This window comes from Mustela nivalis, assembly GCF_964662115.1.
Source record: "Mustela nivalis genome assembly, contig: HAP1_SCAFFOLD_568, whole genome shotgun sequence".
NCBI classification, from domain to species: domain Eukaryota; kingdom Metazoa; phylum Chordata; class Mammalia; order Carnivora; family Mustelidae; genus Mustela; species Mustela nivalis.
Window position 1 is genome coordinate 456,328 of NW_028136091.1, and position 26,322 is coordinate 482,649.

At 43.6% G+C, this 26,322-nt stretch overlaps 3 long non-coding RNA genes across 3 annotated transcripts in view; 1 reads left to right on the forward strand and 2 right to left on the reverse strand.

Annotated features, from left to right (window-relative positions):
• LOC309857265 lies at window positions 1-22,335 on the forward strand. Its single transcript, XR_014307591.1, has 3 exons — window positions 1-408; window positions 1,389-1,516; window positions 22,252-22,335. It is a non-coding gene; the product is annotated as an uncharacterized lncRNA (long non-coding RNA).
• Window positions 15,833-22,163, reverse strand: LOC309857261. Its single transcript, XR_014307587.1, has 3 exons — window positions 21,879-22,163; window positions 16,162-16,248; window positions 15,833-16,077 (listed from the first exon to the last, which is right to left on the reverse strand). It is a non-coding gene; the product is annotated as an uncharacterized lncRNA (long non-coding RNA).
• LOC309857264 overlaps window positions 22,234-26,322 on the reverse strand; it is a 13,205-nt gene continuing 9,116 nt past the window's right edge. The window contains exons 2-3 of the long non-coding RNA XR_014307590.1: window positions 25,775-25,843; window positions 22,234-22,320 (exon numbers count right to left, since the gene is read on the reverse strand). This is a non-coding gene — a long non-coding RNA (uncharacterized lncRNA). The remainder of the gene's footprint in view (window positions 22,321-25,774; window positions 25,844-26,322) is intronic.

Consider the following 26,322-nt stretch of genomic DNA (forward strand, 5'->3'; position numbering starts at 1 on the left):
TCAGAGCCAGTGCAGCCCCTGTTCACTCTCGGCCAGGCCTTAGGCCAAGCTGTTTGTACACTTGCTCAGATCAACAAGCGGTAAGACACTGAAGGTCACAGGTTTAATTTATTAAGCCACCAAAGCACCAATGCAGGTGGCCATTTTCCAAGTGTGTGCACAGTAACTGGTCAGCCAGGGTTGGTCAGTAAAAGGAATCTAATTCTTGGTGAGCCATCCTATGACAGTTGGTTTGGAATGTCCCATGTTCTCAGCAGTTGAGCAGTTGAGCAGACCACTCACTGGCCACTAAGTGTGGTCAGCTGGTCCCTAGGAAGGCTCCATTTGAGACAGCTGGTCATGTGAACACTGAGGGAGGATGGCCACAGTGGGTTTTCCCCTGGCACGTTAGAGAGGCTTCCCTTGGAGGTAACTGTTTTGTGTTTTGGGTCAGGAGGTGAAACCTAGAGGTGGGAGGCTGAGTGAGCATGTGGTCTTTTCTGTTGGCTCAGGCACCTCCTCCAGCAGGAGTGTCCAAGAAAGAGACTTGGTTGTGGGTGACAGGGCATGATCTCAGGTGCCCCAGGAAGGTGACTCGTGTTCAGGGATCTCTCCCCCCAGGGAACCAACTCTATTCCTGTCCTGGACCCATCCTCATCTGTATGGTAACTCCTGGCATGTCAATTTATCTCTGTACATTTCAGGGCCCTCACTCTAGGATATGGCTTACAACCCCTTTCTGTCCCCCCACACCTCAAAAGGGCCCACCTGGGAATTATAGGAGATGGTCAAAGGTGTCCTCCACGAGCTGTGAAACACCATTCCCATGTGAAAGCTAAGAGGGAGCTTCCTTCCTCCCTGCTGTGGAGCCGTCCAAATCCCCTCTCTGGATTCAACCACTACCAAGTGTCTACTTCTTGCAGTCACTCAAGGATTGAACACTAGGGCAATTAGGAAACACCAGTCATCTATTTTTTCTTAAGGCTTTCCTTGTATTTAATTATGTTTAGCCTCATAATATCATACTGATAAGTAGGCCATATTCACATTTCAACATCTCAGGGAAATGAGACCCAGAGGGGTCTATGTAACATTCTGCATACTGATGGCTCCTAAATGGAGTTGGACCCCAGGCCATAAGTCATGCATACTGTCCGTTGCTACATTTCTCCAATGCCTCCATGAAATGAAGGTATGTGCCCACAGGACCTATCTGTCCGGTGTTCTTAGTGCACCCCCAACTGCAAAACCTCTACAAGCCCAACTTGGATTCCGGAGGCTCTACTGAGCAGGCAGCAGATGAATAATGAGATGAAAGGTTTGAACTAGGAATAGGTTATCACCCATTTCCCTGGGTTCTTCTGCCAGCAAGATGTCCACAGTTCTCTCTATTATGATGCATTTCCCAGGATCTTGCGTCAAGAATTAAGAAGAAATGTTCACCCAAGGTGAAGAATATCAACTGGCCTGAAGCAGTAATTCGGGAAACATCACATCTGGCCAAACAACGGGCCCCCTATGGTTGGCCCACTTGAAGGTACTGTGGAAACACACTCTTTAGGTTCATTTCAGAATAATGAGTCTATTTTAATCAGTGACCCATATTTAAGACAAAACTATGAGATGTTCAGCCACATTCCTCTCTCCTGTATGCAAGGGTGGTTGATCAAGTCAATCTGTAATGCCTCTAACTCTAGACATCAAGATACACTCCAACTCCAGAATGGGCTCCTGTTGAACAGTAAACAACATCTCTAGCCAACGTGTGGACCGTTAGTTGTTTTTTTCCGCTTTTGTCTACATTCTTTGTTTTTCTTATGTTCAATTAGCCACCATAGAGTACATGTTTAGTTTTTGATGCAGTGTCCAATGACTCATTGTTTGCATAGAACACCCAGTGCTCCTCACCACATGTGTCCCCCTTAATACCCATAGCCCGATACCCCCTCTGCTCCCCTCCCCTCACCCTTCTGTAACCCTCAGTTTTTTGCAGGAATCCAGAGTCTCTCATGACTTGTCTTTCTCTCTGATTTTTTCCCATTCATTTTTCCCTCCCTCCCCCTATGGTCCTCTGCACTATTCCTTGTTTTTTTTTTTTTCTTTTCCTTTTTTAAAGTTTTACTTTAAAACATCATACAATATGTCATTAATTTTTGATGCAGCATTCCAAGATTTATTGCTTATGTATAACACCCAGTGCTCCATACAATATGTGCCCTCCTTACTACTCACCACCAGGCTCATGCATCCCCCACCCCTCCCCTCCAAAACCATCAGTTTGATTCTCAGGTTCCACGGTCTCTCTTTTTGATCCTTTTCGTGAACAGAACAAAATCATGTAGTATCTATCTATGTGCCAGAACACACACTGAACCCTACCTTTTGGAGAGTATTTAAAATACTTCATTTAGATAAGTATTGATTTTATGTATTTCCCTCCACTTGTCCACTCATACAGAAATGCTGTGTTGAAAAAACAGTGATTTGTTTCTCATAATTACTCACGAAGAGCCTGTTTTTCCCACACACAGTGACCGAGAAATTGGTCAGTTAGTTCACAAATGTTGAGAGATAATGAAGTACCTAGCCTTAGCTACACACAGAGAGAAAGCAGATCAAATACATAGATGGTGAGAGAATGACATAATTTAATTAGTATGTGCTTAAAGAAATATGACTTTGGAAAATGGAATTGGTGTTAACATTGCTTTTGATTTCATATGGGATGCATGTTAAACTTGGTTCTAGAAATGTCTGGTGACTCAGGATGGTAAAAATGGATAGAGATGGTGTTCTCAATCAAGAATGGGACCTCTATTTATCTCAATATGTGTTTCTTTTCCCCTCTTCACCCTAAAGTTGGGCTAGTGACTCTATGGGGGGGGGGGCAGGTCACCTCCCCTCATGTCATTTTTTTCAAAAACAGAGGGATAATGTGTGAGACCAGAGTTCAACTTTGGAAAGGAAGTCTTTCCTCTCATGTGCCACCCTTGTCTGTGAATAGACACCTGTCTGGACAGAAGGAGTTGGCCACTGTGCAGCTGTAGTGACTCTGAAAGGTCTATGATGACACCATCACCATGGCGACGAGAGATACACCTCTGCTGTGCTGTCCAACGGTCCCTCTTTGAGCTGAGTGTGTCATTGAGACACGAACAACTCTCAAGAATGGGAAACAGGATCAGAAATATTTTGTGTGGCTGCTGTTGTGATATGTTCTTCCAGATCTCTGGACTGCTGTTTGCTGCTAACCAGATAGTTCACTCTTCCTCAAAATTTTCTCATCATTGAAAATTTTCTCTCTCCAACTTGTCATTCGGAGTTATACAAATGTTTTATAGTTTAGTTTTATCCCTTGATTTCTATTTTTGGTTATTCTACCAAGCTAGTTGCCTTTTGTCTTTGGTGTGAAAACTGTACTCCTCCCTGTGATATCCTGCACTGCACCCTTGACACAGTAGGTTCCCCTAGGGGAGAAAATACAGCAATGTCTATTTTCATTTCCTTCCAAAATTATATATTGATTTAATTAATCATATATTTCATTTAACGTCCAAAATTGTATATTCACATTCCTCCTTTCTTTAAGTGAGAGTGAGCCCAGAAAGGTCTATATGGAGGATATTTATGATTGTTCTATCCATGTTTTACAATGTCTTCCTGTATCGTTTATCCCAAAATGGGTATGCATTTCAGGATTTGGGGCACATGTTGGTTTGTTCCTAGAAACAGGTGCCCCAAAGAGATCCAAAGAATTGGAGAGTCTACATTTCACTTATGACACCCAAGCAGATGTTTCCCTTTCTTCTTTGGCTGTTATCCAAAATTACTTTTCCTAGGTGATATGCTGTCTAGGTCATATGCTATCCCCCATCCCTTTCAGTTGCCAGAAGTAAGCATGGTGAAACTATAAGGACATTTTGTCCTCAGTTACACAATGAATAGCCAGTCTTTCAACATATGGTGAAAGATGGCTAATTGGTTAATGAATTGTGTTAATGAGGGATTGATACCCAAGCACAAAGATTGTTAGGAATGCACAAAGAACAATGGGTGATGTAGACCATGAGTAGAGACAAACTTTACATGTATGTGGATAAGCATGTACACTTGTCCATGAGATGGTAGCTCAAAAGCAGAAAGAGTCTTCATTAGAGTGGTTTTGATAGAGTGTTTGTTAGTTCTCTTGACCTTTCCTCCCGATCTCTTTCCAACAGCTAACCTATGGCTTTTTACTGTGACAAGGGCCTCAGAAACTCATGTTGTTTGGACGCACTTATGTTTGTGTGAGGAATACATAATGCGAGGTGGCATTGCTTCACATGCTTTAAAACACTAGACTTTGCAATAGTGACCCTGCCATCCTTTACCCTGGGATTCCTCTCATTTGGTCTGCTGACCATGAGTCAGGCAACTGGAACAATCTAGAGAATAATCATGACTATTTCTACCAAGGGTCCCAGAGAGTGTATTCAGGGAATCAGCAATTGGTTGTTTTTTCCTTATTGGCTTCTTGATGCCTCTGATCCATCCAAAAGAAATTGTGTTAGGATAAAACACTTGTATTTAGGCAAAGCAGCTGTGTCACAAAGCAATGGTCTGGGAACTCAAATGCCCAGATGTGACCCAGCTCTGGAAGCTGTGAAATTGTGAGATCTCCGACAAGATCTATACCCTCTAATGAGCCTCCCTGACCATGTGACATGCATGAATTCAGTAAATGCTCATCATGCCCATATTGGATGTTTTGTTTACTCTCCATATTTCCCAGGTGGAGGAATGCAGGCATAGGGATGAATGTGACCAGGTTCTTAGTCTCCTATGTAAAGGAGCCAAGAGGTGAACCCAGGCCTGTAGTCCCAGGGCTCATGCTCTAACTACTGAACTGAACTGCACTGATTACTCAGACATGGGATCATTAGTGCTGTGCATAGAGCTATAGTCTCAGCGTGTATGTCAGGAATTACCTGAGCCAAGGGAAATCCTAAGCTCTATTTAGCATTATGACGTCAACTCAGGGGTCACATAGGCCACCAAAGCTCCTGAGCCCCGCAAGTACACACCTTGCCATAGACTTTACTTGGAAACAGACATAGAAAGCCTGGTCAGTTCAGAGATTTTGAGGGTTTCGAGGCACCCTTTAGGACAACCCAGTCAAATTATGTTTTAATACAGGGCTACTCCTCAGCACCTGACCTCAGTCCAATCAGAACTGAGGAGACTCTTTCACTGTATTTGATGGCATTGCCAATATGAGTAAGTCCTGGTAATGCAGGAATCCTGTGAGCCCAGGGACACTCCTGGGACCATGAAAGGGACTCAGAGAACCAGTTGATGATTAGCCTTCTCTCCACCGCCCTCATTGCCATTGTCTTGTAGAGCTGAGATAGAGAGTGGTCAGTGTCATGGCATGGTCCCTTTTCACAAATAGAATAAGAATAGGGAGCATAATGGGGGCTTCCTGGCTGACTCAGTCAGGGGAGCATTTGACTCTTTATTTAAGGGCCATGAGTTCAGTCCCCATATTGGGCATGGAGCATACTAAAAAAAAAAAAAAAAGAAAAAAAAAAAAAGAAAGAAAGAATAAATGGGGACCTAGTGTAGTATATTGGATAACATTCTCCCCATAAGCCCTAAAAACATGCTTGAATGCTGTGAATTACACACTTTAGGGACACTGACCAATAAGAACTCAAACGCTTGTAACAGCCTGGTGTCCATCATCCTTATTTTCACAGGCTTGTCCTGCAGGGTCAAGGAGTGTCCATGCTCCAGTAGGGACCTTGCCTCCTTAAAGTGCTCTCCCTTTGTTGGCTAGTAAGTGCAAGCATGGAGAGAGTCCATGTTCAATGAATATATACACCTGGCAACACACAGCAAGACCAGAAGGAAATCAACATAGAACTAAGAATGGTGTTTGGTTTTCAATGACAGGACTTGTTTATTTACAAATTGTCAACAACTGGTGAGCTTCCTCACCAAGGACCAAGCACTTTGGTTGCTTCCTAACCAAGAAACACAATGTTGTGCCTAGATTTGAATCTGGTCTCTCAATGAAATGTCACTCATTATCAGGTGCCAAGGAGTATAGAGCAGAGGAGAGATGAATGCAAAAAGAGGTCTGCATGATCCTCAAGGAGTGTCATGAGAGGGGGAGCTTCATGGGGGAGTGTGTTTAGAAGTGTCCCTCCCTATGGGTCCTTTGTATATTCCCGGTTTTTGAAAGAATATTTTATTTGAGTGGGAGAGAGAGAGAGAACGGGAGCACTGGGTATGAGGAAGGTGAGGAGGAGAAGAGGGCAAGCAGGCACCAAGCTGAGTGCAGAAGCAGAGGATGGGCTCTATCCCTGCACCCTGAGATCATGACATGACCCTACGTGAGACACTTAACCCACTGAGCCCCACAGGTGCCCCAGAGGGGTTCCCCTCAAAGGAGGTGGGACTTGGTCCCCTGCCACTGCAGGGTGTAGAGAAGAATGAGGAGTCTATAGAGACTGGATCTGGGGGAGGGAGGAAGGAACAGGGAAGGTGCGCACTGAGTCCCTGTTCACTCTGAGCCAGCCAGCCCTTTGTCCATCAATAACCAAGGAGACACTGAAGGTCCCAGGCTTGTTCAATCAACCACCAAAGCACTAGGCCAGGTGGCCATTTTCCCAGTTAACTGGGAGGAATGGCTCAGCCAGACTTAGTTCTTTGAAGGGAAGCAGATTCTTGGTAGAGCCATCATTTGGAATGTCCTGGCTTCTGCATGAGCTTGGGATCCCAGCATACCACTGGTCCCTGAGGGTGGTCCACTGGTCACAGGGAAGGCTCCACATGAGAGAGCTAGGAGTATGAATGCTGTGGGTGGATGGCCCTTGGATTCCACTGGCTCTTCAGAGGGGTTTCTCATGGGGCCATCTGCATTAGGTTCAAGGCTGGGGATTGAAACCTAGTGGTAGGAGGCCAAGTTAGGATTTGGACTGTTCCATTGGCTCAGGCACCTCCTCCAGGGCATCAAGTGTCTCCCAAATTCCCACTTGGGGCAGGAGGATTTGAGAATGAGACGGAACTGAGAAAGCCCTGGTTCAGGACTGCAGGGCATGATCTCAGGTGCCCTGGGAAGATCTCAGGTATTGAGGGATCTCTCTCCCCAAGGATTTGACTCCATTCCTGTCCCAGATTTCCCACTCCTCAGTATTGTCACTCTTGACAAATCACCAACCCCACACTCTCATTGACAGTGTCATTCTGTCTTTCTCTATAGTCTCACACAGTGTCTGCTAGATCTTTCCCCCCATCTTTTCCTGTGGTAGTAAAGGACACTTAAGCTACACTTAACCTACATTCCAACATTTTACTGATTTTTAAGCCTGGAATACAGAGTTGTTAATCCCCGGCCCCATGTAGGAAGGTCCATTTCCAGAACTCATTTCTTCCATATCGTTGAAACTTTATTCTATCGTCAACATTCCCCTCTTTGCTCCTCCTTCCAGCCCCTATTCTATTCTCTGCTTCTACGTATTGGACTATTTGAGGTTCCCCATATAAGTGACGTGACGCCATATTTATCTCCATGGGTCTGCCTTATTACTCTTAAGATGAAGTCCTCCAGGGCCATCCAGATTGTCAGAAATGTTGACATTTTCTTCCTTCGCAGGTGAAAAATTATCCCAGATATGGGTCCAACGATGGAGACATCATAGAAAAATAAAACCCTCTGACAGACCCAAAGAAGGTACCATGGGAATTCGTTCATAAAGTGGATTCAAGAATAATTATTCTAGGAGCACCTGGGTGGTGTCCAACTCGTGATTTTGGCTCAGATCATAATGCCAGGGGTCTGAGCTCAAGCCCCATGTGGGGCTCCATGGTGGGTATGGAGCTGCATAGGTTCTCTCTCCAATTCCTATGCCCTTCCCCTGCTCACACTCTCTCTTTGTTGCTAAAAAAAGAAAAGAAAAGAAAAGAAAAGAAAAGAAAGAAAGAAAGAAAGAAAGAAAGAAAGAAAGAAAGAAAGAAAGAAAGAAAGAAAGGAAAAGGAAAAAAAAAAGAAGTTGTATCACTATACCTAAATGGTAGGTATAGTGAAGCTAACATTTGGACATGAGTGTGTTATTAAACACTAGCCAAAGAGATCTCTTCTTATTTTTTAATCAATAGACCTTATTACTTAGAATAGGTTTAGAGTATCCTAACAAGTGAAGAGACAATCAAAAAATTTCCCTTATCCCCCTTATCCCACAGTGCACCATTTCCACAAGTATCAAAACCATCATTGTGGAACATTCGTCACAAATAACAAACCAGCCTAGAAATATTATTCACTGAATTCCACCATTGCTATTAAGGTCTGCTCTGTGTTGTGCAGTAGTATGGGTTTTGACAAATGGGTAAAGTCCTGTATCCACCATTTATAGGGTAGGTTCACTGCCATAAAAATCCTATGTTTCACCTAGTAATGCCTTTGCACTTTCTCTAGGAATCAGAGCAACCGCTGGTGGTTTGTCATTGCTCTAGATTTCCTTTTTCCAGAATATGTTAGAGTTGGAACCGTAAGCCATGTTGCTTTTCCATACTGACAGCTTTCCCCTCTATCTATACAGTTACCATTCATTGATATCTTTCTGTGACTTGACACCTGAATTATTTTTCTTTTCTTTGTATTATTGTTTTAGTTAGAGAAAGAGGTAAAGTGTGGGGAATGAGGCAGAGGAAGAAGGAGAGAGAAACTTCAGCAGGCTCCTCCTCAGCATGGAGCTTGCCTGACGCGGGGCTGTAATTTCTCACCCCGAGATCCTGACCTGAGCCAAAATCAAGAGTTGGGTGTTTAACTGAGAGAGCCAACTACATACCCGGAAGGCTCATCCCTTTTCGTTACAGAATCCTATTTCATTGTATAGGGTACTGTTGGTTGTTTACCCATTCACCCTGTGAAGGACAACTTAGTTGCCTCTAGTTGTGGTGTTCCTAAAGAAAGCTGATAGATTATTTGTTCTTTGGGTGTTGAGTTTGCTAAGTTCTTTATAGATTTTGAACACTAGTCCTTTATCTGATATGTCATTTGCAAATATCTTCTCCCATTCTGTCAGTTGTCTTTTGATTTTGTTAACTGTTTCCTTTGCTGTGAAAAAGCTTTTGATCTTGATGAAATCCCAATAGGTTATTTTTGCTTTTGCTTCCCTTGCCTTTGGCAATGTTCCAAGGAATATTTTGCTGTGGCTATGGTCGAAGAGGTTGCTGCCTGTGTTCTCCTCAAGGATTTTGATGGATTCCTTTCTCACATTGAGGTCCTTCATCCATTTTGAGTCTATTTTCATGTGTCGTGTAAGGAAATGGTCCAATTTCATTTTTCTGCATGTGGCTGCCCAATTTTCCAAACACCATTTATTGAAGAGGCTGTCTTTTTTCCATTGCACATTCTTTCCTGCTTTGTCGCACATTAGTTGACTGTAGAGTTGAGGATCTATTTCTGGGCTCTCTATTCTGTTCCATTGATCTATGTGTCTGTTTTTGTGCCAGTACCATGCTGACTTGATGATGACAGCTTTATAATAGAGCTTGAAGTCTGGAATTGTGATACCACCAACTTTGGCTTTCTTTTTCAATATCCCTTTGGCTATTCAAGGTCTTTTCTGGTCCCATATAAATTTTAGAATTATTTGTTCCATTTCTTTGAAAAAGATGGATGGTACTTTGATAGGAATTGCATTAAATGTGTAGATTGCTTTAGGTAGCATAGACATTTTCACAATATTTATTCTTCCAATCCAGGAGCATGGAACATTTATCCATTTCTTTGTGTTTTCCTCAATTTCTTTCATGAGTACTTTATAGTTTTCTGAGTACAGATTCTGTGCCTCTTTGGTTAGATTTATTCCTAGGTATCGTATGGTTTGGGGTGCAATTGTAAATTGGATTGACTCCTTCATTTCTCTTTCTTCTGTCTTGTTGTTGGTGTAGAGAAATGCAACAGATTTCTGTGCATTGATTTTATATCCTGACACTTTACTGAATTCCTGTACAAGTTCTAGCAGTTTTGGAGTGGAGTCTTTTGGGTTTTCCACATATAGTATCATGTCATCTGCGAAGAGTGATAATTTGACTTCTTCTTTGCCGATGTGGATGCCTTTATTTCCTTTTGTTGTCTGATTGCTGAGGCTAGGACCTAGTATTATGTTGAATAGCAGTGGTGATAATGGACATCCCTGCCGTGTTCCTGACCTTAGCGGAAAAGCTTTCAGTTTTTCTCCACTGAGAATGATATTTGCGGTGGGTTTTTCATAGATGGCTTTGAAGATATTGAGGTATGTGCCCTCTATCCCTACACTTTGAAGAGTTTTGATGAGGAAGGGTTGCTGTACTTTGTCAAATGCTTTGTCAGCATCTATTGAGAGTATTATATGGTTCTTGTTCTTTCTTCTATTGATGTGTTGTATCACATTGGCTGATTTGTGGATGTTGAACCTGGAATAAATCCCACTTGGTCATGGTGAATAATCCTTTTAATGTACTGTTGAATCCTATTGGCTAGTATTTTGGTGAGAATTTTCGCATCTGTGTTCATCAAGGATATTGGTCTATAGCTCTCTTTTTTGATGGGATCCTTGTCTGTTTTGGGGATCAAGGTGATGCTGGCCTCATAAAATGAGTTTGGAAGATTTCTTTCCATTTCTATTTTTTGGAACAGTTTCAGGAGAATAGGAATTAGTTCTTCTTTAAATGTTTGATAGAATTCCTCCGGGAAGCCTTCTGGCCCTGGGATTTTTTTTGTTTGGAGATTTTAATGAATGTTTCAATTTCCTTACTGGTTATGGGTCTGTTCAGGCTTTCTATTTCTTCCTGGTTCAGTTGTGGTAGTTTATATGTTTCTAGGAATGCATCCATTTCTTCCAGATTGTCAAATTTGTTGGCATAGAGTTGCTCATAGTATGTTCTTATAATAGTTTGTATGTCTTTGGTGTTAGTTGTGATCTCTCCTCTTTCATTCATGATTTTATTTATTTGGGTCCTTTCTCTTTTCTTTTTGATAACTCGGGCCAGGGGTTTATCAATTCTATTAATTGTTTCAAAGAACCAGCTCCTAGCTTTGTTGATTTGTTCTATTGTTTTTTTGGTTTCTATTTCATTGATTTATGCTCTGATCTTTATGATTTCTCTTGTCCTGCTGGGCTTAGGGTTTCTTTCTTGTTCTTTCTCCAGCTCCTTTAGGTGTAGGGTTAGGTTGTGTACCTGAGACCTTTCTTTTTTCTTCAGGAAGGCTTGTACCGCTATATATTTTCCTCTCAGGATGCCTTTGTTGTGTGCCACAGATTTTGAACCGTTGTATTTTTATTATTATTTGTTTCCATGATTTTTTCAATTCTTCTTTAATTTCCCAGTTGACCCATTCATTCTTTAGAAGGATGCTGTTTAGTCTCCATGTATTTGGGTTCTTTCCAAACTTCCTCTTGTGGGTGATTTCTAGCTTCAGATCATTGTGGTCTGAAAATATGCAGGGAATGATTCCAATTTTTTGATACCGGTTGAATCCTGATTTAGGACCGAGGATGTGATCTATTCTGGAGAATGTTCCATGTGCACTAGAGAAGAATGTGTATTCTGTTGCTTTGGGATGAAATGTTCTGAATATGTCTGTGATGTCCATCTGGTCCAGTGTGTCATTTAAGGCCTTATTTCCTTGCTGATCTTTTGCTTGGATGATCTGTCTATTTCAGTGAGGGGAGTGTTAAAGTCCCCTACTATTATTGTATTATTGTTGATGTGTTTCTTTGATTTTGTTATTAATTGGTTTATATAGTTGGCTGCTCCCACGTTGGGGGCATAAATATTTAAAATTGTTAGATCTTCTTGTTGGACAGACCCTTTGAGTATGATATAGTGTCCTTCCTCATCTCTTATTATAGTCTTTGGCTTAAAATCGAATTGATGTGATATAAGGATTGCCACTCCTGCTTTCTTCTGATGTCCATTAGCATGGTAAATTCTTTTGCACCCCCTCACTTTAAATCTGGAGGTGTCTTCGTGCTTAAAATGAGTTTCTTGGAGGCAACATATAGAGGGGTTTGGTTTTTATTTTTTTTTTTTATCTATTCTGATACCCTGTGTCTTTTGACAGGGGCATTTAGCCCATCAACATTCAGGGTAACTATTGAGAGATATGAATTTAGTGCCATTGTATTGCCTGTAAGGTGACTGTTACTGTATATGGTCTCTGTTCCTTTCTGATCTACCACTTGTAGGCTCTCTCTCTGCTTAGAGGACCCCTTTCAATATTTCCTGTAGAGCTGGTTTGGTATTTGCAAATTCTTTCACTTTTTGTTTGTCCTGGAAGCTTTTAATGTCTCCTTCTATTTTCAATGATAGCCTAGCCGGATATAGTATTTTTGGCTGCATGTTTTTCTCGTTTAGTGCTCTGAAAATATCATGCCAGCTTTTTCTGGCCTGCCAGGTCTCTGTGGATAAGTCAGCTGCCAATCTAATATTTTTACCATTGTATGTTACAGACTTCTTTTCCCGGGCTGCTTTCAGGATTTTCTCTTTGTCACTGAGACTTGTAAATTTTACTATTAGGTGACGGGGTGTGGGCCTATTCTTATTGATTTTGAGGGGCGTTCTCTGAACCTCCTGAATTTTGATGCTCATTCCCTTTGCCATATGGGGGTAATTCTCCCCAATAATTCTCTCCAGTATACTTTCTGCTCCCCTCTCTCTTTCTTCTTCTTCTGGAATCCCAATTATTCTAATGTTGTTTTGTCTTATGGTGTCACTTATCTCTCAAATTCTCCCCTCATGGTCCAGTAGCTGTTTGTCCCTCTTTTGCTCAGCTTCTTTATTCTCTGTCATTTGGTCTTCTATATCGCTAATTCTTTCTTTTGCCTCATTTTTCCTAGCATTGAGAGCCTCCATTTTGGATTGCACCTCATTAATAGCTTTTTTTATTTCAACTTGGTTAGATTTTAGTTCTTTTATTTCTCCAGAAAGGGCTTTTATATCTCCCGACAGGGTTTCTCTAATATCTTCCATGCCTTTTTCGACCCCGGCTAGAACTTTGAGAATTGTCATTCTGACCTCTAGATCTGACATATTACCAATGTCTGTATTGATTCAGTCCCTAGCCTTCGGTACTGCCTCTTGTTCTTTTTTTTTTTTTTTTTTTTTTTTTTTTTTTGTGGTGAATTTTTCCGCCTTGTCATTTTGTCCAGGTAAGAGTATATGAAGGAACAAGTAAAATACTAAAAGGGTGGCTCAAACCCCAGAAAAAATGCTTTAACCAAATCAGAAGAGATTCCAAATCGTGAGGGGGGAGAAAGGGGATAAAAAGAGGTTCAAAAAGAAAGAACGAAAAAAAAAAAAAAGGTAAAAAAACGAAAAGAATTAAAAAAGGAAAATGAATAAAGAAAAGTATAAATATATATATATATATATATATATATATATATATATATTACAGTATTTAAAAAACATTAAAAAAGAAAAGGGTAAAAGTTAAAAAAAAATTTTTAGCAGAAGAAGAGAAAAAAATGAAAAGTAAAAAAAAATAAATTAACTGCAAGACTAAAAAATACAGGGAGAAAGCCATGAGTACCACGCTTTGCTTTCTTCTCCTCTGGAAATCTGCTGCTCTCCTTGGTATTGAAACTGCACTCCTTGGTAGGTGAACTTGATCTTGGCTGAATTTCTTTTTGATCATCTGGGGGAGGGGCCTGGTGTAGTGATTCTCAAGTGTCTTTGCCCCAGGCAGAATTGCACTGTCCTTACCAGGGGCCGGCTGAGTAATCCGCTCGGCTTTGCTTTTAGGAGCTTTTGTTCCCTGAGTGCTTTCCGTAGAGTTCCGGAGGACGGGAATACAAATGGTGGCCTCCTGGTCTCCGGCCTGGAGGAGACAAGAGCTCAGGGCCCCACTCCTCAGTGCGCCTTCAGAGAACAGCACCCAGTAACTCCCGTCTGCCTGATCTCCGGCCAGGCTTTGAGCTCACCGATCCTGCGACCGGTTCAAGGTAATCCCCAGCTGTGAGCTTACTGTCAGCTCTGTCTCTGTAGCCGTCTTTCCCATTCCAGTACCCACAAGCTCTGCGACACTCAGACACCCCCGATCCTTCTGTCACCCTGCGGGACCTGAGGCCACGCTGACTCTGCATGGGCTTTGCCCCAATTTAGTCTCTGGAGCGATGTCCCTCAGCGGAACAGACTTTTAAAAGTCCTGAATTTGTGCTCCATTGCTCCGCCACTTGCCGGGAACCGGCCCATCCCCCCGGGGTCTATCTTCCTGTCACTTTGGATTCACTTCTCCACCAGTCCTACCTTTCAGAAAGTGCCTGTTTCTCTGTTTCTAGAATTGCTGTTCTTCTCTTTGATCTGCAGATGGATTTGCAGGTGTTTGCAATCTTTAGATAAGCTATCTAGCTGATCTCCTGCTAGCTAAAGTAGTCTCAGCCTGCTACTTCTCTGCCATCTTGAGTCCTCCCTCGGGTATTCATCCTTTCTAATGGAGGCATAATACTCCATAGTGTATATGGACCAAACCTTCCTATCCATTCATCTCTTGACTGGCATCTTGGTTCTTTCCACAGTTTGGTGACTGTGGCCATTGCTGCTATAAACATTGGGGCACAGTTGGCCCTTCTTTTCACTACATCTGTATCTTTGTGATAAATACCCAGTAATGCAATTGCAGAAGGCCCTACATTTTTATACGGAGTTTGGTATCAAAAATATATTTACCCTTGTTCCCGATCCTCCTCCTGTGGGGAGCTTGCCAGTCCCGAGACTACAGTGATCATAACCTGAGCGGAAGGCCGATGCTGAAAGGATTGAGCCCTCTGGGTGCCCCTCCCCGAATTAATCTTGAGCAGCACCACCAATGTGCTGACACGTACATTCTTGATGTCTGTCTAGATGTGGACATCGGCTCAGTCTGAGTGTGGCCTCGCCAGAGCATGGAAGTGCAGAAACAACGGCGTATTGCCAAGGTGAGCATGCCTGTCTTCACCCAAGGAACAAGCTTTGTTCTCTTGGTTTCTTTCATCAAATTCAGGTGAAAATCAGATCATACATGTTGGTGAATTTAACATAATATTAAAAAATTCATTTTCCTAATATAAATTGCTTGTATATGGAAATAAAATGATGTTTCAACTGTATATGTGTCTGAATGTGTGTGTATGTGTAATTACACAATTACACATACACACACATTTGAGAGGACATATATATATAATTTCCTTTTGGGGAGAGTGCTGAGTGGTTGTCTCTTGTCAACCATCATCTGATTTGAGAGGACATTCGCCAATGGCAACAGCAAACCTGGTTAGAATTGCGATGGTGTACAAAAGAAAAAAGAAAGAAAATGGTGTAAATTTATCATTATTTAGAAAAGGTATTGATACTGTTTTTTTTTCAAATTATAGAAATATTATCATATAACCTCACTTCTTAAAGCTAAGAAAGTAATTTCTTTCTGTTTTTAAAATTTATTTTTTATTTATTTTCAGCATAATAGTATTCATTCTTTTTGCACCACACCCAGTACTCCATGCAAACCGTGATCTCTATAATACCCACGACTTGGTACCCCGACCTCCCACACCCCACCCCTTCAAAACCCTCAGATTGTTTTTCAGAGTCCATAGTCTCTCATGGTTATTTCTTATTTAACTTTTAAATTTGGTAAACTTTTATGAGGTACCTATACAAGATACATAAAGCAGGGAGCCCAAGTGTTCTTGCTGAAAAGAACTTTCTATAGTTAGTAGATCATGCTTTCATTTTAGACCAGCAGTAGTCTACACTAGACTTTTCTAGCTTTATTATTACATTAGTTAAAAGGATTTTGGATTCTGTGAACAAACGCATTTGTTAAACACTTAGTATGTACCTAATATGTATAGACAAATAAAGGTTGGTTGAACTTCACCAATGATACTTAAAAAAAAAAAAAAAAAAAGAATTGCGGTGGTGGCATTCTTTCCCTCAGCAACAGTTTCCCTACTTGGATGAAGCATTTTGTAGGCACCATCCTGAGTGGACTGGGCAGACACATCTCCAAGGAAAAACAATTTCCTACAGGCGTCCTGTTTCCTTACCGTGGGGGCCAAACACTGGGTTCCCTCAGCTTTCCTAATGTCATTGAGAGAATTAAAGATCATGAAGTCAGACAATATACAACATGACCTGAGCCTCATGGTGCCCTCCTTTCCGTACCTTCAGGTGCTGCCCAAAGAGGTGTATATTCTGGAATCAGTCTCTCACTGTCTGTAGTCAGGGGCACCATCAGATCCTGGGTTCCCACTGGAATGGGGATCAGAGGTGTGGTGACACAATGGGTTTTCTATGTGCATAACCATGGTCATATCTTTGTAAGTGGCTCTTTACTGTTCAGGTAGTGAGTTTGTGTATGTGGAGGTGGGCTGTGTCTCTGTGTGAACAGACGAGGTGTGATTCTGAATAGGTATGTAGTTTTGTGTGTGTGTGTGTGTGTTTCCAGGATTTATGTCTCCCTAAATATCACAGTTACTGGTGTGAACTTATCATTTAGGAAAAGACAAAGAAAATCCCGCCCCTTGCCTCATGGGTGTGTTGTGTGTCAGAACTTACGGCATTGTATGACTTAAAAATAGGTGCAGTCTATCGTATGCCAAATACATCTGGTTTCATCTGACAAAATCCCAACACCATGGAGGAAAGTGTTCCCAGGGTCCTGAGAGGAAAATAACATTTTCAGAATTCCCTTGAGTCTGTCAGGAATGACTTCAGTTCATAATGGGTCTCACCTCTGAGCAGACAGCGGGAGCGATCATGACTAAAGAGAAGGAGCCACAGCATATTCAGTTGGTGTCAGGGAAAAAGGAGGCTGGAGAGGGTGCTGAATGACAGCAAGGATGTAGTGCCTGTGTTTGGGGAGCCTAGCACCAAGATGAGGCCCTTCAACCCCAGATCTCATGATCCTTTTCCCATCTCTATTTCTAGGGGAAGACCCTACATTTCTACACTGAGTGGCATTAGTAATAGCTTTTTGCCTTGTTCTTGATCTTCCCTGAACGGGGCTCTCACCAAACCCAATCCCAGAGGCCATGTTTTATCAGATTCTTCAGATTAAAGGGATATTTCGCCAACAGCCCCTCCTCTGTTCCCACAACTTTTTGATGAAAGGAGCCTGAGAAAGAATCCTCTTCCTCTTAGAGGGAGTGCTGGGGCATGTGGTCCGAAGGGCAGATGGTTGCCACATCCTGTTCTGAAGGGAATCTGAGAAGTGGGAGCCTGCAGGTTCTAGAAATTCTTTGTCTCTAGATCATGGTCTCATGGTAGTGAGGCAGAGGCTTAACCCACTGAACCACCCAGGAACCCCAGATTGTTTATTTATTTATTTTTTTATTATATTAATTTAGCCACCGTAGAGTAGTACATCATTAGTTTTTGATGTAGTGCTCAATGATCTATTCTTTACTTATAACACCCAATCTCAGCATATACCCTCCTCAATACCCATCTCCCTGTTACCCCTTCCCCCTATACTCCTCCACTCTGAAACCCTCAGGTTGGTTCTTGGGGTCCATAGTCTCTCATGGTTCATCTCCCTCTCTGATTTCTTGCCTTTCAGATTTCCCTCCCTTCCCCTATGGCACTACATGCTATTGCTTATGTTCCACAGATGAGTGTAACCATACAATAATTGTCTTTCCCTGCTTGACTCTTCTTTCCTTAACATATTCTCCTCCAGCTCCATCCGTGTCAGTGCAAATGGTGGGTATTCATTATTTCTGATGACTGAATAATATTCCATTGTATATATGGATGACATCTTCTTTTTTTTTAATTTCTTTTCAGTATTAACAGTATTCATTGTTTTTGCACCATACCCAGTGCTCCATGCAATCCGTGCCCTCCTTAACACCCACCACCTGGCTCCCCCACTCTCCCACCCCACGCACCTTCAAAACCCTCAGGTTGTTTTTCAGAGTCCATAGTCTCTCATGGTTCACCTCCCTGCCCAATTTCCCTCAACTCCCTTCGCCTCTCTAACTCCCCTTTTCCTCCATGATATTTGTTATGCTCCTCAAAAAAGTGAAACCATATGATAATTGACTCTCTCTGCTTGACTTATTTCACTCAGCATAATCTCTTCCAGTCCTCTCCATGTTGATACAAAAGTTGGGTATTCATCCTTTCTGATGGAGGCATAATACCCCATAGTGTATATGGACCACATCTTCCTTATCTATTCATCCGTTGAAGGCCATCTCGGTTCTTTCCACAGTTTGGTGTTTTTTTTTTTTAAGATTTTATTTATTTGACAGACAGAGATCACAAGTAGGCAGAAAGAGAGAGAGAGAGAGAGGAGGAAGCAGGCTCCCTGATGAGCAGAGAGCCCAATGCAGGACTCTATCCCAGGACCCTGAGATCATGACCTGAGCCGAAGGCAGAAGCCCCAACCCACTGAGCCATCCACGTGTCCCGGACCACATCTTCTTTATCCATTCATCTGTTGAAGGGCATCTTGGATCCTTCTACACTTTGGCTATTGTGGACACTGCTACTATGAACATTGGGGTACATGTGTCCCTTCTTTTCACTACATCTGTATCTGTGAGGTGAATATGTAGTAGCACAATTGCTGGGTGGAAGAGTAGCTCTATTCTTAACATCTTGAGGAAACTCCATACTGTTTTCCAGAGTGGCTATAACAGCTGGCGTTTCGAACCACCCAACAGTGTAAGAGGTTTACCCTTCCTCCACATCCTCACCAACATTTGTTGTTTCTTGACTTGTTAATTGTTGCCATTCTAACTGGTATAAGGTGGCATATCAGTGTGGTTTTGATTTGTATTTGTCTTATGGCTAGTGATGGTGAGCATTTTTTCGTGTGTCTATTAGCCATTGCATGTCTTTTTAGGAGAAGTGTCTGTTCAAGTCTTTTTCCCATCTTTGGACTGGACTATTTGTTTTTTGAGTGTTGAGTTTGAGAAGATCTTCATAGATCTTGGATATCAGCCCCTTATCTGTAATGTCATTTGCAAATATCTTCTCCTATTGTGTGGGCTGCCTCTTAGTTTTGTTGCCTGTTTCCTTTGCTGTGCAGAAGCTTTTGATCTTGGTGAAGCCCAGACAGTTCATTTTTGGCTTTGTTTCACTTGCCTTTGGAGGCATGTCTTGAGAGAAGCTGCTGTGGCTGATGTCGAAGAGGTTACCGCCTATGTCCTCCTCTAGGATTTTGATGGATTCCTGTCTCACATCGAGGTCTTCCATCCATTTTGAATTTAGTTTTGTTTATGGTGTAAGGGAATGGTCCGGTTTCATTCTTGTATATATAGCCATCCAATTTTCCCAGCACCACTTATTCAAAAGACTCTTTTTCCCATTGGATATTTTTTCCTGATTTGTCAAAGATTAGATGACCATCAAGTTGAGGGTCCATTTCTGGAGTCTCTATTCTGTTCTACTGGTCTATGTGTCTGTTTTTGTGCCAATACTATGCTGTCTTTGTGATCACAGCTTGGTAATACAGCTTGAAGTCAGGCAACGTGATGCCCCAGCTTTTTTTTTCTTTTTCATCATTCCCCTTTGGTGATTCAGGGTCTTTTCTTCTACCATACAGATTTTAGCATTGTTGGTTTGAACGCTTTGAAAAATGCCAGTAGTATTTTAATAAGGATGGCATTGAATCGCTCCGGGCAGGACATTTTTTTTTTAAAGATTCTATTTATTTATTTGACAGACAGAGATCACAGTAGGCAGAGAGGCAGGCAGGGGGATGGGAAGTGCAGGCTCCCTGCTGAGCAACGAGCCTGATGTGGGACTCAATTCCAGGACCCTGAGATCACGACCTGAGCCGAAGGCAGAGGCTTTATTTAACCCACTGAACCACCCAGGCGCCCCCAGGACAAACATTTTAACAATGGATATATTCTAACTGTCACACAGCCTGCCATCCCATTTCATCAGGAAACAGAGCAGGCATCATCCCATTCCCTAATAGCAGTTAGGGTTACTATTCCACGGGGAGGAATAGGCAAGGGACAAATGGGGCTGGTAGGGAGAGATAGATAGGGGACTATGTGATCAGGCTCACAGAAATCCCCAAACTGTGAAGTTGTGGAGAAACCAGAGGCATTTGGGATGGAGGACCACCCTGCCACAGGCATGTGCTGTGGGTCCTGTGGGGTACATATCGTTATGATAATCACCTGTGATCAACAAAGAATAACCAGCCCCTAAAAAAGAATTAAGCCACTGAATGTGTTATCAATAGAGATCTTAAAAGATTTTAAGTTCCCTGGTTAGCTGTCTCTAAAAGACCAACCTTAAAGGCCCTCGTTGGCGACCCTGTCGAGACCCCTCTCACTCTTGACGCTTTTTCTGTATCCTGACTTAATAAACATCTATCACTTTACTCACTGGGGAAAAAAAAAAAAAAAGAGCAAAAATCGACAGCATCAGTTACAAAGTGTATGGCAGTGAGCAATTTCCTCAGTAAGAAATCCTCCTCCTTATCATAACAAATAACATGGAGGACATGGGGAGATGGAGAGGAGAAGGGAGTTGAGGGAAATTGGAAGGGGAGGTGAACCATGAGAGACTATGGAATCTGAAAAACAACCTGAGGGTTTTGAAGGTGCGTTGGGGGGGGGGGGAGCCAGGTGGTGGGTATTAAGGAGGGCAAGGATTGCATGGAGCACTGGGTGTGGTGCAAAAACAATGACTACTGTTAACGCTGAAATGAAAAAAAAAAAAAAAAAAAAAAAAACCTCCTCCTTGACAAAGAAGTTTGTATTTGCTGACCAAAATGCACTTGAGAGGTCTGCCATGAAAAGCCCAAAGTTTATCTTTTGGGGACTGTGTATCCCATCTGGTTCCATAAAATCCAGAGAACAAAGCCATATGTAAACAGTGTACAAGATGATATGATCTTCATACTTTTTAATCACAGATGGATGCAAAAAGAAACTAAAATTTTACATATTCTGGAATCACGTGCCTAAGAAGGATCTCAGTGCTGATGAAGGTGGGGCTTTCCTGTCTGCTTTGCCCTGCGTGGCTACCCTGATTCTGGGTCCTGCCAGAATGGAGGGATTGGGTGCCATGAATGCTCAGCAAAGAGCTTTGGCCACAGTCTATGGGCTCTGCAAGCAACTGAGTCACTTAGGTGGTGTGGGTTCATGTGCGTGTGAGAGTTGTGTGTGTATGTAAGTCTACATGGTATGACTGTGAATGTGAGTGTATGTGTGTTCCCTTGGGAGGTATTTCCCATGTACCCAGCCCAAAGCAAGTGTCAGATCTCCCTTCAGAAATCTCATTACCCCTGCACACTTTACAAACAACACCACGTTCCTCTCTCACCACCGCTGGACCTGGGGGTTTGTTGGCCATTCCCTCTCTTTGTGGAGAAGGTGCAGAGAGGGATGGCCCATGCTCTTGACTGCCTAGGTTGGAAAAGCCAAACTGTGAACCCAAGCATGGGTCCCAATGTTGTTGCTCTGGCCACTAACAAGCACTTACCACTTAACCATGAGATCATTAGTCACAGAGCAAGGCATTTCTGGCATTCATGTACATGCCTGCAAATACTAGAGTGTACAGCGGTCCCACATACTGCCATCGTGCTGGGGTGGCCTCAGTGGTCCCATAGCCCAGGGAAGCTGCATTTATCAGTCAACTTCAAAGCTGAGGACAGAATCTGTCCTCAGATCAGGGAACAGCAGATCCTGAGATCTGCAGACATAATCCTGGGAGCAGCAGGGCCCGCTCTGAGTCCTTAGCTTCCCTTCTTCTCCACTTTCCTTTCCCATGGGCATCCCAATGTCATTGCTGCCCTGTCCCCTCAAAGACTACTTTGAAGATGTTGAAGACTCGAACAGAATGGGCAAAACTGTGCCTGCAATTTATCACTATAGTCCTCTCTTTTCATTTTCTTGCATCCTTACCTTTGATCTCCTCTTTGTGTTTCTTCCCCTTTCCCTCTTTGGATGGATCTTCCAAAGAACCCGGCGCCATGCAGGTACTGGAGGTTCTTACACCTTCAATGTCTTTCAGGCCTCTCTGCTGGCTCCCTCATCAGCTTTACTGGAGTCACCCTCGCTCCTGACCTAGGTCTGCACTGCTGAACCATGTTGAGCAGCCCTGAGTGGTGGGCAGGGAGCAGGGTGGGGAATCAGAATGGCTGGGCCCCCTTGCTGCAGGAGCTCCAGGAAGTCAGGCTCTGCCCTGGCACCCCCCTCCCAATGTGAGCATTTTCCTGGCCTGGTGGGTGTTGTGGGGGGGGGGCTCTTATATTTCCAATTCTTTCCTTCTTTTTAGTTGTCAAGAAATCCTCTAGTGGACGATTCGAGAAAAGGAGAAGAGGAAGCAGTTTGGGGCAAAGAAGACCTGGAGGAAGAAATGTGAATGTGGACTGTTAGGGATGAAAAGGGTGAAGCAACCAAGGCCACATGAGGATGCATTTACTCAGCCAACATTAACTGAGACTCCACCATGTGCCATGCTCTGTAGTAGATGCTGGCAACAAGTTCGCTCTACCCTCAAGGTTCCCAGTGCAGAGGACACATGAAAAACTGGCCATAGAATGGGTCTGTCTTATTCATCTCTGTACCTCATACCTCACATGGTGCCCAGCACATAATAGGAGCTCAAAAAAGAGAAATTTCCTTGGACCGTGGGACACTGTGGTGGTCGAGTCTCTGGCACTTGGAATCTGGGAACTTGGGTTTGATTATAGCCTGTCCAGTGCTGTGCAGCTCTGGGCAGGTCACTTCACCTCTCTGAGACTCAGTTTCATTGTAGGTAAAATGGGAAATTGGAACACAAGACCTGTCCGGGGGGTTAAGGAGCTAGTCTGTGAAAAGAGACTGGCCCATGCTAAGTGTTCAGATTACAGTTATTGGGGTTAATGTTGCCACCATAATGTCAAAAAGCTTGAGTAAACAATCTGTTCTCCATTTGCTTTCTGGAAAATGAGAAGGACTGACCAGATCGCCTCTGTGTCATCAACACTAGGAATCTAAAAATTAAAAATGGTGGTTGACCTTCTTTCCCTTTATGTCTCCCTCCTCCCTCCCTCTCCCCTGCTCTGCTCTCCCATTTCAACTCCTCTATCTTTGGCTTGCTGCTCCATCTTTCCCAACCACCCTCCTCTGGGAACAGGGCAGAAGGTGTCACTTCTCAGCTCCTGAGGGTACAGGCCCTTGTCTACCTTTCCTGCCTATTTGGGCTTCTATCCATAAATCCCTACTCCCTGGAGAGGGGCAAGACTGGGCTCAGAGGACAGGCAGGCTCCTGCTCTCAGGCCTGATTTACGGGCTGCATAGCACCTTCTCTCCTTCCCCACCACACTCCAGCATGCTCTAAGACCTCCACCGATGAAGGTAGTTCAGGCACCAAGGTCTGCTCAGGCAAAGAAGACTGGTTAGGACACAGCTCAGAGAATGGACTCAAGTCAGCAAAACCTTCCCATCTGGGTGACTTGGGACAGGTGGTTAACCCTCTGCTTGCCTTGGCTCTCCTATCTGCAAGACAGAGTGGCCCACAGTATCCACTTCCCAAAGATGATGTGAAGAAACACATTAATGTAAGTGAAGAACTTAGCTCAGGGGCGGCACAATTAAACCATGTGTATGTTTTTGTGATCATCATCGTTACATGGTTAAAGGCCAGTCAATGCCCCTTAACCAGTGACCACCAGGCCTGCACCTGCAGCTCTCCAAGCTGGGCTTCCCTCTCCTCTCCATGTAGGAGAAAACAAACCATGGGGAACTCTTGGGTGTTTCTGTAAGAAAACCATGAGAGACTATGGACTCTGAAAAACAATCTGAGGGTTTTGAAGGGTCAGGGGGTGGGAGGTTGGGGAAACCAGGTGGTGGGTATTAGAGAGGGCACGGATTGCATGGAGCACTGGGTGTGGTGCAAAAAACAATGAATGCTGTTACACTGAAAAATAATTTTTAAAAAAATATCAGGAAAAAAAATACTGGTGGGGTTTTAAAAAGGTATAAGAAATCTCTACTCATGGCAGAGTAAAGAAAACCCAGGGTCAGAGAGGACAGGAGTTCACTGGATGTCAGAGGACAAGTGGGCAGCAGGACTCAGAATGTAATTGTCCACAGACATCCCCAGAAATCACTGTCCCTGGAAGTGATTTCCCCAGAAATCACTGTCCCAAGACATGGTTCTTCCTGTTGGACCTTGTGATTGGGAGTCCCTCCCTGGGGTAATGGAAGCTGAGAAGCCTTCCTATGTCTCCTGGGGGTTGGGGGTGCACAATGGAGACAGTCCCTTCAGAGGCTGAAAGGTAGGCAGGACCCAAAACCTGGACCTTCACACTGGAGGCCAAAGGGCTCAGGAAGCACAGGGAAAGGAGAGAGACAAACTCCTCCAGGCAGGGAGGAGAGGACCTTCTAAGACCCAGTGGGCTGCTAAGGCCTTAGGTTACTGGCTGGAGGCTGGAGCAGTCCAGGGTAACCCCAGGGAGAGAGACTGGTGAGCCTCTGTGTGATGCCTGGTGGAGAGGGTGAAAGGGAGGCAGTGCTGGTCCCACATGTCCCCGGATTTCTGAATGCCACCCCGATGCCAATTTGCAGCTCCTGAAGGTATGCAGGGAAGGCTTCTGCCAACCAGAGGTAGAGCAGGTGTGTAGGGTGGGATTAGGGCATCCCCTCTGGAGCTTTGACAATTTACAAAGACCCCCAAACGAAAGATGCTGTTATGGTCCTCCATCTCCAGGTTAGGGAAGGCAGATTGAACTCCTAAAACTGCAGAATTCACACTGTGTGTCCCTGGATGTCCACTGTTGCTTCCTTTGTTCAACAAATCTGGTGCTGGGGTGTTGGGGTCGAGAGGATCCTTTTTTCACTGTATTGCTGGGCAAGCTACAGTCACCTCTCTGAGCCTCTGTTCCCTCATATGTAAAACGGGGCTGACATTAGCGCTTTCATAGAGTTTTTAGGATTTCATGAGAGAACAAGGCCCTGGGTAAAGGTGACTGTTCCTATTGCTCTCCACCACCCCCTCCCAACCAACCCCTCTGCTCTAGGGAGACCCCTGCCTGGTCGACCCAGAAGCACAACTTTGCTGGTTGTTGGGGGAATGAGCAGGGAGAATGGTTAAAGCCACAGCTGGAACCAGCAATATACAGACTCAGTGACCTTGGACAAGTCCCTGGCACTCTCTGGGCCTCAGTTTCCTTATCTGTGGAATTCAGGAGTTCTATAGGAAAAGCTGAGACAGCAGTGCCTGTACATTTAAGAAGTGCTTACTGTATGCTCCACTCTTCACCTGCTTCTCAATAATTCTAGGGGCCACCCATGTCATCGACAGCCCATTGTCCAGGAAGCAAGGCTCAGGAGGTGTGGAGGGATATGTCCGCAGGCACACAGCAGGGAGCAGTGGTGCTAGCTTGAGGCTTGCTCTCCTGTACTAGTAACTTGCTCCCCTTGCGGTGCAAGGCCAACTCTGGAGGGGCTTCTATTCCCACTCCAGCCTTCCCCACCTCACTTCTAGCATCTGTGGGGAGGGGCTCTCCCAAAGGAGCCGCTGCCATCCCAGCTCCACTGAACTCAGCACAAAGCTAGTGACAAGGCCAAGGTTCCCTCTCCACCAAGTCACCAGGTCTGATGGAAAAACACCCCAGAGCCGGCTCAGGTGGGGAGGGTGTTCTGGGAGCTGCTTTGGTTCTCTGGGCCCACAGCCAAAGGGCCACAGAAATGAGATTTGATTCCTTCAGCAATCTGAGCCCCTATCATGTGCCTGGCATGGAACAAGGCCCTGGAGTCGGTAGAAGAATGGGAGAAGTCACCCCAAATCACAGAAGTGTTTATGCAAGACTTACCAAGTGGACTCTCCTTTAATCCTTACCACCTCGAGTGATCCATGCTGTCATGATCCCCAAGTGACAGATCTGGAAAATTAGGTCCAGAGAAGGTAAGTGATTTGTCTAGGCCACACAGCTAGTTCATGTCGGAGCTGAGAATCAGAATTCTTTACTTTGAATCAGGCAATGTATTCTTAGGTATTGACCTCCTAAAGACCAAATAATGCTTTTGATTCCAAGCATGTCTGTGTTACTATTCATGAACATGCCTCAGTTTTCTGTCTTGTTCATTAGTGTTTGCCTAATATCTTCCCCCAACATCTTCATCAAAAACATTTATGGGTACTTATATGTACCTATGTTTTTAAATAAATTATCCAAAGTCGATACAGCCTTTGAGTTGTCATGTTAAGTCCATTTACATTTAGTATGAGTACTGATCCATTTATATATTTTTTTACTCAATTTTTTTTGCTATTTATCCTGATGGATTTATACTTCTATCCTCCTTTCTTCTTTTGGATCGACTCAGTGTAAGTATTATTTTTGTAACTACAACCACTGCA